The following is an 18547-nucleotide window of genomic DNA, read 5'->3' on the forward strand; positions in this document are numbered from 1 at the left end:
CATGGAGTTTGTCCATTATTCATATGGTTACAAATTTAGAAAAACACAAAAACTATTTAAGTGCAATAACTGCGCCAATGCTAGAAATAGTTAATGCAAAAAACAGTGAACAATTTTTATGACAAAACAGTGAACAGTTTTAATTAATGCAAAAAGCAAATTTTATGAATGCAATAACAGATTTGAATATACAGTAAATATGATGTGCAGAGAGAAAATTTCATAAACGTAGAAACAGATTTTATCAATGCAGAAAAATATATTCGATTATTGTGAAATTCAAACATGAAAAAGCATTCAGATTTGGCGTTTAAATTTAGAAAACACGATTTCACTAGGTGTTTTATGAGAAAACAGTGAAATTTTTTTTAAATAGTGAACAGAAAATAATTTATGCAAAACATAGAGAGAACAATTTCTTAAATAATGCTGAACAGAAAATAATTTATGTAAAATTGTAGAAATAGTTTATACAGAAAATAGTGAACAATTTTTATGAGAAAACAATGAACAATTTTAATCAATGTAGAAATTAAATTCATATTTCGAAATTAAAATCTCTATATTTTACAATGCTTCTATTTAAATAAATAAAAAGATAGAAAAGCTACTTATTTTTATCCTTATGTTTATTTGTCAATTATCCTCAAGCAAAAAAAAAACAAAAAAACAAAAAAAACAAAAATTACACAGTACTCGAGTTTACGAAACTCGAGTACTGTAGAAAAAAAAATTCCTGTATTTTTTTTTATAAAAGGTACTCGAGCCTGGTATACTCGAGTATTTTGTTGCGTGGTACTCGAGTTTTCCAAGCTCGAGTACCACTTAATTTTTTTTAATCACCATTTTCCAGCTTAGCAGCCACGGTGGAACTATAAAATAGGGTACTCGAGTTCACCAAACTCAAGTACTTGAAAAAGTGGTAGATTCCTGTTTATTTCCGAAACAGTGTTTTTTTGCCAAATATTTCGAAAATTGATGGTAAAGGGCCATTTTGGCCGCATTAGACTCCTATATTAATTAGTCGCCTATGTTTAATTCATTTTATTTTCTAACTAACTAAATGATTCACAAGATTCCAATTCTTAAGAATTTGTACAATACTTAATCTGTATTTTTTTTTTCTACCCTAAGTACATATCTTTCATTTCCAATTTTTACAAATATGTTACATTGTTTTGATAATTGACAATTCACTGTTAGGCCATGTCTTGTATCAGTTGTTTTTGTTTTTAGTTAAATAAATGTCCGACTATAAATGGAGCGTAACCTATAAAAAGTTGTAAAAGAGAAAAAAGAAAAAAAAGCGCAAAATGGATTTTTTTTTTTCTTTTCAAATTTGAGTTGAATCCTAAATATACAAAATGTAATAGAACAATTTGTTGGACTTTATTGAAAGAGAAAGTAATTTTCAAATTCTACTACTAAAAAAAGTGAGAGGTATATATATTTTTGTTTTTGTTTTTGTTTTTGTTTTTTCCTTTTGTTTTGCTTTTTCAGTGGAAAAGGACATGAATGGGGGAAAGGCAGTTTTTGCAGGAGCCCGGGGAGCTATTGTCCCAACAGCTCGACTCTTCTGCTCTGCCCTTTTATTCAAGTTTAGATTTGATCCAAGGGTGAATTTGCATTTTCATCCAAGAAAGAGATCACATCATCAAGATGCAATATTACATTGTACACCCTCATGTCAAGTGCTAATTCAATAAGAATTCATCTCTTCATGCTAAGATTTCTAAAAATACAAAAAATTTCATTATAATTGAGTTTTCAAATTTTTATCGTTTCTTATTTAAATTCATTACTAACATCACATTTTAATCAATTAATAACAACATGTGACGTTAGTAATTGTGAAATTTGTTGTAACCCTATTCTCTAGAGCTATTGACCATATTATGGACGGAACACAAGTGTTGGGCTGTGGAATATGACTAATTGGGCTTACTAAATGGGGCCTCCTAAGTCTAGTAGTTGTCCAATCTAGCCCAAGTTTTATACATTTATGTGCAAGGCTTTTTTTTTTTTTTTTCCTCAACAGTTAAAATGCATAGAAAATATCTTTTTTGCACCTATAATTTGATGTCACAATTAATTTAATCTTTCTTATTTTTAATTTGCAGTCAATTTGATTATTATCGTTAACTCACTAACAGAAAATGCCTATGTGGCAAATGATGTACTCTGCTGGCACGTTTGAAGCTCACATGGTTATTAAAATAAAATATTTTTTTCGAGAGTTTCAACCTATAATATTCGTTTCTGATGATAACTTTTTATTATTAGACCAAAGCACCAATTGGTTTTTGATATAGGCGGGGATTGAATCTCAGATATGTTATTCAACCATCAGAGACTTTACTAGTTGAGCTAACTGAAACTTACAATAATAATTTTTTTTTTGTTGATATTTTAAAATGTCATGTCAGCATCTACATGAAAAAATAAAAGCATAAAAGAAAATTAACAATTTTTATTCCAAATTAAAAAGAATTGTTATTTTTTATTTTTTTTATTCTAAATTAAAAGGAGTTAATACTAAAGAAGTGGGTGAGTACTGTTTGGTGAGGACTGAAATAATAACGCCAAATAAAACGTATCACATTACACTAGAAAAGAAGACATCAATTATTAGAAAATTTGCAAGTGGAAAAGAATTTATATAGTATATGACTGATTTCTTTATAGCAAAAATAAATAAATAAATAAATAATAAATAAATAAAAGAAATCGACTTTCGATATAATATATATCCTTAGTTATTTCATACTAATCAGCATTCTCTAATCTCTACTCTTTTGTTTTTAGTTTTTAGTTTTTTATTTTTTGTTTTCTGTTTTACTAGAGACAGAAGTTTCGTTGTACACAAAGCTTAGTTAATTCATACCAATCAGCATTCTCTAATCCCAACACTTTTGTATTTTGTATTACTAGAGACAGAATGTTCATCGTAATCGGTTACAGCTAGTTGGAGAGTGAAACCTAGTATCTAACTCAAATATATAAACATCGAGTGAAAAGCAAATTACATTTTTAATTTGCCGACAGTTTTCCATTGGTTTTTCATCCAAAAGCACTAACCAGATATTATATTAATATTAACCTATGGCTATATATCAGGAGTGCATTTATTTTATTTTAATGTCAAGGAAAAAAATTTCATTACTTTTCTTAAAGTACTTTAAAATGTTATATTTAGAGAAACATTATTTTCACTGGAACTTAACTTTTATTAAACCCTAATTCAGGGACGCGCGGCTGCATATGTACTTCTGACTTGAAAAAAATTTATATATAAAATGATTTTTTTACTTATTTAATTTATCCTTAAAATAATTTTACACACCCTGATTTAAATTTTTCACCACCACCACTTGATCACATACTAATCACAGATCAACCTAACTCAAAATCAAAAAACAACACAAATCAACCTATCTCAAAGCCAAACAACAATACAAATCACATCTCTCTCTCTCTCTCTCTCTCTCTCTCTCTCTCTTCCCTATTTAACTATTTATGTATCTCCAACTCTAAAAGTAAAGAGTGAGTATTTGTAAGTTGTGAGTCTCTCTCTCTCCTCCCACCCTCTCTCTCTCTATTATAAATTTATATTACATATAGTATATGAGTGTGTGTTCGATACTAATTGTGTGTTATTTATTTATTATTTTCGTGATAATGTTATGTGTGAACGTGTGCATATATAGTATAAATATAATATAACTTCATGAATTTGTGTATTTTTTTTTTCTAGTGTCATTAACTTAATATATTCAAATTCTTTTTTTTATTAAATTCCATTTAATTTAATTGTCTTAATGGTCTTGTTAAAAAAAAAATCCTGAAAAAAAAAAATTACTGCCCTAATTACAACATCCTATATCGAAAGTTATAAAAAAATATTGGCTATTTTAAACAGAAAAAATAAAACCCTCAATCGGATTTCATGTAGGCCAAGTAACAAAAGGATAGAACAAGAATTCTACAAAGCATGACACAGTATCATCGAATTAAACTAATATTCTCTGGTGCATTATCCTTCTTCGTTTGGTCATCACTCATCACTAGTCTCTTTTCGTAATCACTATAAGTACACCTCTCAAGGTATACAACTACAATGTGTGAGAAAGAGCTGTGAAGTAAGATCAAGTAGCTACACTTGTAGGGGTGAGATAAAGGAACCCTGAAATAATGGAAGTTCAAAAGGCCAAGGGAGGGATATATCCTGTGGCATTCTTTGTGATGCTGATGCTCATTAACGCTCATTGTTGTGGTGCTGCTGTCCTTGTTAAGAGCAATGCCTCTGTCCAGTGCGATGACCACCCCAGCGAATGCCTTATCGAGGACGAAATGGAGTTGGAGTACCTGATGAACCCCTACATAAGCCGAATGCTTGCTGATCCACCAAAAGAACATCCAGGCGAAGATGCCGTGTACAAGCCTGATAAAGCTCGTGAAGATAAGTGCTCCAATCATATATGTCTTAAACGCCATAACACCTACAGATGCAACTCCCAGTAGGGGTCGTCACTGTGTTTCTATATCCTATGTCTGTTGTTTGTTTCCTTCCTATAAGGAGTATGAATCGATTTATCTGCGTGTGTCATGATTAATGTGTCTTTTCTTCAAGAATAATTCTCCTTTGTACATTGACGACCTCTCTCTCTCTCTCTCTCTCTCTCTCTCTCTCTCTCTCTCTCTCTCTCTCTCTCTCTCTCTCTCTCACATATATATATGAGACGAGTTTAAGTTATACCTTTGTAACTCTTATAAAGTTACCTTTGGGCAAGGCCACAATGACTTTGGCTTGCTTTTCCTTTTTCCCATGGGCATGTAGTCAGTAAGGTAACTGCAAACATTGAGCCTCTCGATTTTACTGAAATTGTTGAGTATCATTGAAAATGTTCTTGTGATGGACATTGATAAATTCCTGCATTTGGGTTTGAGAGTTAACCGATAGAGGTAGAGATCGGAGAAGTTAGCTGATTTTTTTTTAAATTTTTTTTTTTTTGAGAACTAGAAGTTAGCTGATTAGTTTTATGGTTTCATAGTTTCTTTAATTTTGGATGTAATCTAGTTTCATAGGTATCTGATTTTGCAATTTTTTTATCTCCCTAAATGTTAAGATGCTTATAAATGGTTATATGTAATAAATAAGAGAGGTACAAAAATGCTAGTATTAATTAGATGAGATGAGCTGGAAATAAATAAATATTAGCCTTTTTTCTACCATTAGATATGTGAGAAATCAATGATTTATATAGGTGTAACTCTTTTGAAGTTACACCAGGTATAACTTCAACCCATCTTTATATCTTTCTTATTTATTACATATAACCATTTGTAAGTATCTTAACATTTGGGGAGACAAAAAATTTCAAAATCATGGTGTTGATGTCCACTTTGGCAAGAAGGCCCAATAACAAGAAGAAGCCCAACAATATGAAAAGGGTGAAGGAAGAAGAATTAGCAAAGTAAGAAAGAACCATTAAGCCCGAATGGTAGGAATAATGGTCCACAGGCTTATGAAGTAGTAAAAAGGGCCCTAAAGAAAGCAAATGGGCTTAAGGGAGCTCAGAGAAGGAAGTAGTAAGCTCATGAGAATCATAAGAAGTAGAAAGTAAGCAAAGATGGGTTGGAGTAGCCCAAATAGAGAAATTGGTAAATGGGATTGGTGCAAAGGCCAATAAACCCCAAAAGTAAATGATATGGTAATTGGACCAGGGAAGTTCAAAAAATTTAGTAAAAACACATGAGAATTTAAGAATGAGATGGGCCAAGGATGCCCAAAGGAATGAAGCAGGTCGAGGATGTCTAAAGAAATAAAATGGGCTGAGGAAACCCAAGATGATATGAGAACTATCCCAACAGAAATACTGGGCGCTGTGAACTAAGAGAAGGAATAATATATGGTAGACCCAAAAGAGGTCCAGCCAGCACAATTTAAGCGATACCAAGGTAGAAGTAGTGCAGTGGCATGGCAAGAATACCAATTGACCCATAAACTAGAAGTAAAAGGAGACAGGGGCTGAATTAAAGAAGAAAAGGCCCATACCTAAGCAATACCCAGCCCAAAGAAAATATGAGATGCAAAGAATGAAGACTCAATGACTCATCCATGCCATAAAGAGTTAAAAAAATAAGCAGCAAAATGTGCAACAAGACTAGACAAACCTGTAGGCAATGACAAACGCATAAACAATAGACAAACCATGGACTCATATGGGAGTAGAGCATGCATAAGGTCCAGGCATCACCTACTTGTACCCAGCCAATACAAGGGCAGTGGGCCATGGGTCAGAGGTAAGAAAATGTATGGTCTAATAGTGGGGAGAAGGGGGAAATCTATTATGGGATTCCCACTCAAGCTTTTGGGGAAGATGTCCTGTTCGGATGACATATCACCCAAAAGAGGGAAAGGTTGAAATCACTAGGTACATGTCATAGAAGTTAGTAAGAGAGAATACCCAACCCTTATTCAGATGGGAATGCTACAGAAAGCAAGAAAATAAAACAGAACTCTCTTTGTCTGGGAATGAAACGTGGCGCAACTAGCACAGGGCAATTATGGTAGTTGGGTAGCCAGCAAACCAGTGGGTGGCAGGGAATGATATCCACAACAGACCAAAAGCCGTTGAGGGGTAAAATCATAAATCTTATCACGACAGGTAGTATAAAAAGGCTTTAACTGTGCACAGTAAACAAAACGGGAGAACAAGGAAGAACAGTAGGAAACATAGAAAGAAGAGAGAAATAGAAAGTAGAGAAAATAACAGAGAGGATAAATAAAAAAAGAAAGAAAATAAGAGTGTAGGAAGTGAAGTGAGAAAAACAAAAGTGTGATAGGGCATGCACCAATATGCTACTCCCTTCTCTCCCTCTCAATAGCCTACTCTCTAGCAAGTTAAAGGATTCAAGATTAAGCCACTTAAGTCCATTCTTTCAAAGTAGGCAATTTCTGTGGTAGGATTTCCCTATGAGATTGCCCACGTTGGAGATTGATTCACTTCTTGGACTTAAATTTGCTAAGGAGCCAAGTTTAGCAGACTAATCCTCTTCGCCTCTTTTAGCATGATTGTTTAAGCATTAACATTATTCTTTTCATTATTGCTAACTTATTTATGCCATACTTATATTATCGCATTTTTCATGTTGCAAAGTTGTATAGATATTATCTTTGGTTGTCAGCAAGCACTTTAGTTAGAATACCTCTTGTTATTATCATGTTATATTATGTCTCTCCTGCCATAACGTTTTTATGACAACATCCCCTGCCGTGGACACATGATCAAGATCTCTGTAAAGGGGTCCTGATTTGTGCACAAATTGGATTAAGGTGAGTTTCAGTTGAGCTAATCCTGACTCTCTTACCCCAAAACTATTGGGCCACAGTACGGTATGAACAATTCAGCACATAATAGAAAAAGGCCCAACACATACGGATACCTATGAAACTGGATTACAACCAAAATTAAAGAAACTATGAAACCATAAAACTAATTAGCTAACTTCTAGATGTCATAAATAAATATATAAACAAAAATCAGCTAACTTCTCCAATCTCTATCGTTCTCGGTTAACTCTCAAACCCAAATGCAGGAATTTATCAATGTCCATCACAAGAACATTTTCAATGATACTAAGCAATTTCAATGAAATTGAGAGCCTCAATGTTTGCAACTACCTCACTGACTACATGCCCATGGGAAAAGGAAAAGCAAGCCAAAGTCACTGTAACCTTGCCCAAAGGTGGTGAGGAAGACCATGCATGATCAAGTTTCCTTGGCCCATAAGTAGGGAAAACTTAAAAGTAAAAAAATATTGGGATTGATTTAGATTTTAGAAAAAATATGGTTTTATTTTGTAGGAGAAAAATCAAACAAGGTTTCTTTAGATTAGACATAATTATCCAAACATAGATCAAACCAGGTTTATTTAGATCAAACATAGAAAGCAGATGGTTTGTTTGGATGCAATTCAAGTTCGTAGTTATCGGTGATTTTGCAATTCTTTTTTATCTCCCTAAATGTTAAGATGCTTATAAATGTAATAAATAAGAGAGAGAAAGGAATGCTAGTATTAATTAGATAAAACTGAGTTGGAAAGCAATAAATACTAATATTTTTTCTACCATTAGATTTGTGAGAAATCAATGGCTTAATATAAGTATAACTTCACAAAAGTTACATCAAGTATAATTTGAACCCATCTCATTCATATATATATATATATATATATAACATCATATATTTGTTATATTACACTGCTTTTAAAATTTATTTACAGTAAAGTTTATTTTATCACGTGACCGGTTTTCTTAGGGAAGAAAAGCATCAATTTATGATTGATATCAATCTATTAAAGATGATGAACTTACTAGAAGGCTCACCGAATTAGAAAACTTGTTATTTTTAGCAAAAAATAAAAACCTTTTTTCCCCCAACATACTAAACTATGTGACAAATATTTGCTATGGATCTATTTGGTAAGAAATTTCTAGTAACGTTGTTCGTATTTTTTGAAAAGAGTAATGTTATAAATACAAATTATTTTACAACATTTTTACAAATGGCTGATGTGACTTTCGTAATTTTTAAATAATCATTGATAAACATAAATGTGATGTTAGTTGTGGACCCATATTAGAACTAATAAGAATTTTCCACATCAATAGTTTGTAAAATGTTGTAAAATAATTTGTGATTATAACATTATTCTACGTATAGATGAAAAAGTGTGTGAAAATGCGTATAATGTTATTTAAACACTGAAGGGCAGTGAGAATAAGAGAGTGGGAATAAAAGCTGGCGGCTTAAAAAGGAGAGAGGAACAATTTCTTTTTATTTAATACTATATAGCTAGGTTGGTGGGCTAGGGCTTTATAAATAAAGTCTAATCTCTTAATTAATTTTTTTTTTTTGCCCAAAGTTGCCACTCCCAATGCAAACCATTTATAAAAATTTTAATCTCCTTTTTATGTTGTGTAAAAATACGTAATTAATAAAATAATAATCAAAATGTTAAAACTTGCAGGGTATTACACAAGTGTTGGATGGATTCCATTTTACTGTTTTTGCAATATCTTGCTTGTTTCAAGTCTTATTTCGACTTATGAGCTATCGGTTTTAAAAAGAATTCAATTTTTCATGATGTGAGTCCAAATTTATCAAGACTGAACGGTCAAATCTTGGTCAAACACTGTTTAGAATCAGGTCAACCGTGGCCAAACTTGGGAAAAGTAATAGAAAATGTCAATTTTAATGCAAAATGATGAATTTTAGTAGTTGAATAAAATTTTGAAGTTGTTTGACCCTCAGTTAATTCGATTGAAACTTGATCAACAAAGGATATTTTGGTCATTTTTCCCTTGGCATTTAAAATTGATAATTCCAACATTTGGTTGGGATAAATGACATCTAATCTAACATTCTCCTTATTTTGGGATGAAAATTGTATTTTTATTTTTTGCTGAAATTGTGATTTTACAGGCAAAACAAAGGTGAACAAAATACAGTAACGATAACCACCTTTGAGCTACTTTAAGGGTACGTTTGGTATACTAAATGAAGATTACAACAGAAATTGTAATATTTATTACTAGTAATAAAGCGTGTTGTATTATAATAATTAAACTTATTCATTAGTTTGGGTGTAAGTTATAACATTAGAATGAAACTTAACATTTATTTTAGAAAATATTTTACTCATACAATTATATTTCTTAAAAATTGCTATTTTTAAATTTAAGAGAGATATGTATTATTTTTTTATGATTTTTTATTTTTATAATTGTTAGAGTATTTGGAAAATTTGTTAATTTGGAAATATATTAAGAGGATGTTTGGTAGACTGTAATAGATGCTGTAATATAGTAGTTATTCCTATGGTTTAGTTATTATTTAGTTTGGTTATGTTTGTATTATAAAGAATAATCATTTCTTATGAATAGTTATTCTTCAAAATGAGGAATAATAATTCTTCTTTAAAAGGTAGTATTAGATATTCTTTAGTAAGTGCAATAATTTCAAAACTTAATATATTTCCAAGTAAACAAACTTTTGATATACATCTAACAATTATAAAAATAAAAAATCATAAAAAATAATACATATCTCTCTTAAATTTAAAAGTAACAATTTTTTAGGAAATATAATTGTATGAGTAAGAAATTTCCAAAAATAAATGCTAAGTTTCATTCTAATGTTATAACTTACAACCAGACTAATGAATATGTTTAGTTATTACATTACAAAACATTTTATTCATAGTAATAAAGATTATAATTCCTATCATAATTCTCATTCAGTGTACTAAACGTACCATAAGTTTAGAAATTATTGCACTTACTAAGAAATATAGCTAATACAACATTTTAAAGAGGAATAGTTATACCTTATTTTGAAGAATATATAACTATTCAAAATGAATGACTATTCCTTATAATAAAAATATAACCAAACTATAGAATAATTAAATCATAGGAATAACTATTACATTACAGTGTCTATTACAGTCTACCAAACATGCTCTGAATTCTTTGGCTTTTGATTAACATATTTGCTCCTTAGATCACTAGTACACGAGTGACCGTTTGGATCCCATGTCCACATTTAGCGTTTAGCGTTTTGCCTTTTTCTTTTCTTTTCTTTTTTTTTTTTTTGTTTTGAACAACGCCTCTTGCACTGTTCATGGGACATGAACAATGCATTAAAAACAAATGAATAGTGTTTTCAATGTGAACAGTGCAAAAATTATTTTTTTTTATTATTTTTAGTTTTTAGTGTTCAGTAAAATAAGTGGTATCCAAACACATCTTTAGTTTCCTCTTAAGACTAACTATTGACTTGTTCACCAAGTCTCACCCATTTTTCCGTCTTTAGGATCTCGTCTCAAAAGTGAAGGAGAATTCCTCCTTAATTAATTCAGACCTCGAGTTTGAGAGGGTAGTTTAGTATATACAGTACTATATTTTAGATATCTATTCAATATTTATCAGATCCATGATTGAGCTAAAGTTAAGCAGCATTAATATAATCTTTATTTTAATTAGTCTCACTCAAGGGATTTTGTGTTTGATATATATCAACTCTTTTTTTAGAGAGGATATATATCAACTCTATTGCGTATATAATCAACCCCTCACAATTTATTTGAATGTACAAAAACCATACAAATTATTTACAATTTATACAAGCACAGGGTCATTCAACCTCTGCTCAACATTACCGAGCTTGTCAAATTAATGTCGAAATTGATTTCACAAATCAGCCTAATTCTCATCAGAAGATCGACCAGACAGCTTGAATCCGAGGCGATTTCGAGCATTCACGCCCTCCCCACTTGTCACCAGGTAGTGCGCTTAATTTTACTTATTAAAAAAAAAAAAAAAATCTCTCCATTCAAATGAAATTAATAAAATCCATTTCATAGTGTATATTTTATTTCTTGTCATTATCATGCTACTATGTCATTCAAAAGATGACGTTATATTGGAAATACATTTAAATTTATAATATAAATTTATTTTAGTTATTTGAATACAAAATTAGCTCAAATCCAGCTACCTATGAGGTAAAATCCAATTTCTCCTCAAAAATAGCAGATTTAAACATTTGAACCCAAAAATAAATTTTAAAATTCACAAACTGTACTATTAGAGTCAGGTTAAGTCCGAAAACTTACTAAACTAGATTAATTCCCATTCCTACATTGAAAACTTATAGATATAAATTCTGACATCCAGATGAGTGACACAAGCAGCTCTTTTAAGCAAATCCTTCACAAAAATGCAAATCCTACACTTAGTTATCCTTAATGAGTAGGTACACTTATGCAGTTATGCTAATCATCCACGCAATCAAAACTAAAATGTTTGTGATCTTGCTTAATAAAATTTAAAATCTCATCAGCAAAACTAAAAGAAACGAATAATAAAATTTCGGTTATAAAACAAAAAATGAGAAATAATTACAGGTCTGCTGTATTGTGATATTAGTAAGAGTCGAGCTGCAGAATTAATAGCATATTTTAATTATTTTAAAAAATTAAAAAAAAAGAAAAAAAAAAAGAAAAGAAACAAAATTGTTGTCTAAGGCCCTGTACAACATCAAATGCTATTGCAAAATATATACATTTCCTAACCCCCACCCATGATACAGAATAAAGATAAGTAAAATACTCAAACATAAACTGGAAAGCAAAAAGTGATAGACTAACAAACTTGAGTCACATACATCTTAGAACGCACCCATAACCTTTTTTCTTTCATTAAGCTGATCCTCGAACTAAATACGTATAAGATGCCTTAAGTTGTAGCGTTGGAGTTATTCGTGAAGATGTCCCGACTTGTGCCAGTCACACGATCAGAATCAATACTTCGATTAGTTGACAATCCACTATTAAACGTAGATAGCCCATCACCAGTTTCCGATTCCAACATGGGTCCAACATTGTGAACGTTGATGTTTTGAGAAACACGAAATGATCTCACCTCCTGATCGGTAATATCATCACTAGGATTGATTTTTTCCTGCTCCGCGTCTGCGTTCTGTCGCAAATCTTATGCAAACTCTAGCCTTTCCATCACATCGTTCATCGTAGGCCGTTGGATCCCATGATCATGCACACAACTCTCTGCAACCTCCACGTAGACCTTGAAGCATTCTGGGGCAATCTTCCCCTTTAGATATGGATCAATGATCTCATAAATGGTCCCATTTTCAATGCATTTCCGAGCCCAACAGGGTAGATGCAATTGCTTCTGCCCGAGTTTCGAGTTCACTGCCTTTCGGCCACATAACACTTCCAAAAACACCGCACCAAAAGAGTACACATCAATTTTCTCATTTACTTGCAAACACCTTGCATAATCGGGATCCAAATATCCTAGTGTACCCTTAACATTAGTGGTAACAGCAGTTTGATCCAAACCCATTTTGGACAATCCAAAATCTGAAACCTTAGCCCCCCCATTTGTCATCCAATAAAATATTGGGGGCCTTCACATCACGGTGGATAATAGGGTTTTTCATGCATGTGTGGAGGTAGTGCAAACCACATGCGGACCCAATGCATATCTCAAGTCTTTGTTTCCACGTGAGATGATCGTTTTTGGTGTCAAATAGATGGTCATTGAGGGTACCGTTTGCCATGTATTCGTACATGAGGATCATCTCACCCTCATCATTGCAGTATCCAATAAGAGAGACAAGGTGGCCATGGCGAAGTTGAGAAAGCATCTCAATCTCAGTTCTAAACTCCCGAGCACCTTGTCGAGACTCAGGGTTCAAGCGCTTGATTGCCACAATCATACTCTTGTCGATGAAACCCTTATATACATACCCAAAACCACCTCGGCTAATAATCAGTTCTTGATGGAAGTTATCAGTCACTATTTTGATTTGGTCTATCGAGAACTAGCGGCATAGTTCTTTGGGTAATGATGAAGCCTTCTTCCTTGTTGACTTTCCTTTGCATGGATCATGCTAGCAACAGCACTTTGATAGTTGATAATAATAAACATAGTGCCCAGGCTTCCTTAGTTTCAAGAGAACCATGCAACACACTAAAGTGAGTACCACTAAGACCCCCACACCACTTCCAATTGCAATGAATATTGTTTTCTTTGTTTTGGACTCCTTGGTTGTAGAGGCAGCAGGTAGAGAGGGCAGCATTTGACTAGGTCCTGCAAGGTTACCATCTGGGTTGCTCAGTTTGAACACTTCCACACCGTTTAAAATTGCATCGTCAGAAGTAGCTCCTGTATCAGGGTGTAGATCAATGGAGACAACATGGTTGTTGTCCTGAACTCCTTTCTTTTGGATTTTTACTACGTAGTCCTTGTAAAAAGGCATAACGTGTTCATCAGTCCACAATATTACATCAGCACCTAACTTGGCTAACAGATAGTCTATATATATGATGAACCATCTTTGGCCAACGAAGTATATAAGTTTGTCTATCTCACAAAAATGGAGCCTCACCAGGTAATGACATCCCGAATAAACCGGTAATTCCCACATCAAATTAAATCTCTTGTCACTACAAAAAACGCGGGCTACAGCCGCATTTTTTTAGCAGCATTTATGAGAAAACGCGGCTATAGCTAACATATAGCTACGTTTCTAAGAAACGCGGCCAAAGCCTCAACCTATAGCTGCGTTTCTAAAAAACGCGGCTATAGCTAATCTTTAGCCGTGTTTAAGATGCAGCTAAAGGTTACCTATAGCCGCATTTTCAAAAAACGTGGCTATAGGTCCAACCGTATAATTTGAAACTGCGTTTATCAAATGTGGCTTACTCACCCTTTAGTGATGTTACCTATGGCCGCGTTTTTATTTTAAAAACGCGGCTATAGGTCCAGGCTATAAATATGTCATTGACCTATAGTCGTGTTTTTTGAAAACGCAACTTAGGTCACCCTTTTGTGATGTTACCTATAGCCGCGTTTTTCGAAAACACGACTATAGGTCTAGCCGTATAACCTGAAGCTACGTTTTTAAAATGCGGCTTAGGTCACCCTTTGGTGGCATGACCTATAGCTGCATTTTCAAAAACACCGCTATATGTAACAAAAAAAAAAAAAAAATTCTTTAGCTTCCCACATGCTCCCCCTTTCCCACCTACCCCCACTTTCTTCTTTTCTTATTTCTCCTTTATTTTTCACGCTCTTCATTCTTCACATCTGGTGCTCCTCCGTAAAGTTCTTCTTTTTTCTTTTCCTTTTTTTTTTTTTTTTTTTCTTCCTCCCTCACATCTAGGTAACTCATCTTTTATATAGGCAAACTCTCTCATAATTTTTTGCATTAATGCTAAGGTGACAAATTCTCAATATATGGTAAACAATAAATTGCTATTAACAATGGGCTCAAGGGAAATTAATAACAAATTATCACCTCAAATAGATATTAAATTTTTATATATGAAAGGTTTTTGTTAGATTAACAATTCTTCCAGAAACTAAAACTTGAGATTTTACATGAGAGATTAAGTAGATGAGATTTTAAATGGTAAAACTTCATGCTTTAATATTATGTTAAAATCTATTCTCCCAAAAAAATTAAAATATTGAAAAATAATATATTTAATTATTTAACCATATAATTCTAATAGTTTTTGTATAAAAAAAGTTTATAATTTTAACATTTTAAACTACTTTTCTTTTTAGAAGAAAGTTTTAAACTACTTTTAGCTTCTTCTTTTTCTTGAAAAAAGGCTAATAAAATTATTAAGAAAATCTGGCTATAGTGGATTAAAAGTATATCATTGAGGTATGGATGACACCAATAAAATATTATCCTAAGTAAGTTGTGGGCTATAAAGTTTCCTTGTTGACATGCATCAGCTACAAGATGGCCTAGAGGCCAATTTCATGGGCAAACACCAATGCTCGAATAGCAACCAATGCTCAACCAAAGCAACTGAACGAGGAAGAACAATCTTAATAATTGGTGGGCCTCTCTTTTAAAAGTTTTATATTCTCTCTAAATGATCGATAATAATACCTGCATTCAACTAATAAAAGATTCTTATTCGGTGAAAACCCTAAAAACAAGGAAGATGTCTCCCACTAAGATCATCTTCTCAAGTGCCACTTACTGAAAGAAAAAGAAAAGAAAATGGGGGTAGATAGCTTGATCAATGCCCTAGCTCAATAATGAGTTAATTTACCTTTATAAAGTAGGAATAAAAGGAGATTTTCCTCTTTTCATTTCTTTTTCCACCTCAATTTGTTTCTCCCTCACATGAGGAACCTCTCGATGCTCACACTCAAACCTATCCTTTCCATCTTCTGCTTAGTCTTCCTTTTTTATCATATCACACTTGCTTCTTTCACAGCTCCTCGTTATGTCCCCGTTGATGATATTATCCTCGACTGTGGCAGTGCCACTTCAAACATTTCGAAGGATATGGATGGGCGAGACCGGAGTGGAGACTTTCAGTCCAAGTTCTTTCCCAAAGACGAACATAATTTCAAATCTAATACCTCTCAAGCTCCAAAAGAAGGCACCATAACAAAAGCTCCCTACACGACTGCACGTATATCTTATTCTCAATTCACGTACGTGTTTCCAGTTACCCTGGGCCCGAAATTCGTTTGGTTTCACTTTAATCCGGTTTCTTACTATGGTTTTGAGGGGTCTAAGGCCTTTTTCACTGTCAAAGCAAGTTCGTTCACCTTACTTACAAACTTCAATACTTTCGTTATTCTTGCTGATTTTTTGCAAAACTAGATTGTAAAAGAGTTCTGCATCAACGTTGCAGCAAATCAAAAATTGAATCTAACATTCATCCCTTTATCAACTACTTTGATTAATTTCTATGCTTTCATTAATGGAATTGAGATTGTGTCCATGGCTGAAAACCTGTATTACAGTCCAAAAGGTGCACCCATAAACCCACTTTATGTAGGCCAAAGTCCTCTGTTCTACATAAGCAACAACATGGCACTTGAGATGGTTTATCGATTAAACGTGGGTGGGAACTTGATATCATCAACGGAAGACACTGGCTTATTTAGAAAATGGCCCCCGGATATAAAGTACTTCAAAAATTCAGGCTTAACTATTCATAATGCATCTTTCATACCCAACTACTCTAAAATAGCAAATTACACAGCACCAGATGATGTATATTAGTCTGCAAGGACAATGGGCTTATATAGCAACAAGAACACACTAAAAAAAAAGGGGTCTTTAGCCGTGTTTAAAAAACGCAGATATAGACCCCAAAAACGCAGCTATAGGATAGAGCCGCATTTACAAAAATGGCCTAAACACCATAGCAATAGGCCTAAAGGTAATACCTATAGCCGCGTTTTTTAAAAACGCGGCTAAAGGTCAGAACTGAAGCCGCTTTTTTACCCGGTAGGATATATTGGGGCCTATAGCTGTGTTTTTAAAAAATGTGGCTATAGCCCACTTTGAGCTGCATTTAAAACGTGGCTATAGGTCTTTCTAAACATTAAAAAAAAAAAAAAAAATTCTGGGTTTTTTTTTCTCTAGAAAATTCAAAATTCAAATAAAAAAATTCAAAATTAATCACAAATCCAAAAAATTCAAAATAAAATACAAACCAAAAAATTCAAAATCAAACACGACATACTCACAATACAAACACACCCAAAAAATTCAAAATCAAACACAAACCCAGAAAATTCAAAATCAAACACAACATATTCACAATACAAACAAACCCAAAAAATTTAAAATCAAACACAAACCCAGAAATTCAAAATCAAACACAACATGCTCCAAAATATAAGAACACAAACCCATTTAAATGTAATCACAATATCAACAACACAATAGCACAAATTCAAGCACAGATCCACGATAGCATTTCCTCCATTTTCTTACTAACTAAGCATAAAATAACCCAAAAAAAAAAAAAAGGAGCTCCAAAGAAACAAAGGAAAAAAAAAAAAAAAGNAATGCAAAAAATTATGAGAGAGTTTGCCTATGTGGACTTTTTTTTTTTTTTTAAACCATTGATAGGCCAAGAATGTATTGACCCCTTATGATAAATTAACCAATTGATTTAACCAAGTTAATTATTTAATTCAATTAACATGCAAAACAAGTGGTAACATAAACAAATCACCAAATAATTACATGCAGCGGAAATTAAATTGACACGGTAATTTGTTTATAAATGGGGAAAACCTACATGGCTAAAACTCCACCGGATGATTTTAAGGTCATCACTCCCAAGAATCCACTATTATCAAAACAAGAGGTTACAAGTAAAGGAATCCTAGTACCTTATGCCAAACTACAATTGAACCCTTATCCTAATACCCAATTGAACTTGTTCTGTAGTGACAATCTCTCATTTTGATGCACGGCTTCTAGTACATGACTGACCAATAGATGCGCGGATCCCAGTACAAGACTTAATCACCAACTTGAGAAAGATGCTAGTTGCAAAGTTTTTCAGTTCATCACACGATGAAGATTACGAAACTCCTTGGTCACAAAACCCTAAAGTGTACAAACACAGCAGCTTCTTCAAGAAAAAGATGAACTATGGCAAATTATGTCTCCAATCATAATTTGCATGAAAAAAACTTTGCTTCACACTTGTGCAACCTTTGACGACCCTTAAAATAATCCTTATATATGTTTAGGGTTGTGAGGAAAGAAAACCTAAACATGTATACACGGATTGGATTGAAATCAGCTCTGAAAAATTGAATTTCATAAACCTTGACAGATAGGGTATCTGTCAAGCTAGCTGTCGAGCCATGAGTTGAAACAGCTTTTGAACCTCGATAGATACTAGCTGTCGAGATTTAAAATCCAACACTTCTTCACTTGTTTCTTGGATATATTTGCATGGGTTTAACACTTGATCTTAAAACCTTGTTCCATGAAACATTAAACACATCCAAAATCTACCCAATTACAAGTAATGTGCGTTTTGTCAAAGGATTAGCCAATTCTAATTTGGCATATGTTCCTAGCATAAAATCACATATGTCCTAACAATCTCCCCCTTTGGCAATCCATGACAAAACCCGCAGAAAACGAAGGAGTGGAGGTGGATG

General features: G+C 32.9%; 1 pseudogene; it reads right to left on the minus strand.

The window, feature by feature from the left end:
• Positions 1-12304: 12304 nt before the first annotated feature.
• Positions 12305-14021, minus strand: LOC111987531 (receptor-like protein kinase FERONIA; annotated as a pseudogene).
• Between the last annotated feature and the right edge of the window lie 4526 nt (positions 14022-18547).

The sequence above is a fragment of the Quercus suber genome, unplaced genomic scaffold (genome assembly GCF_002906115.3).
Source record: "Quercus suber isolate HL8 unplaced genomic scaffold, Cork oak 2.0 scaffold_339, whole genome shotgun sequence".
In the NCBI taxonomy this organism is placed as follows: domain Eukaryota; kingdom Viridiplantae; phylum Streptophyta; class Magnoliopsida; order Fagales; family Fagaceae; genus Quercus; species Quercus suber.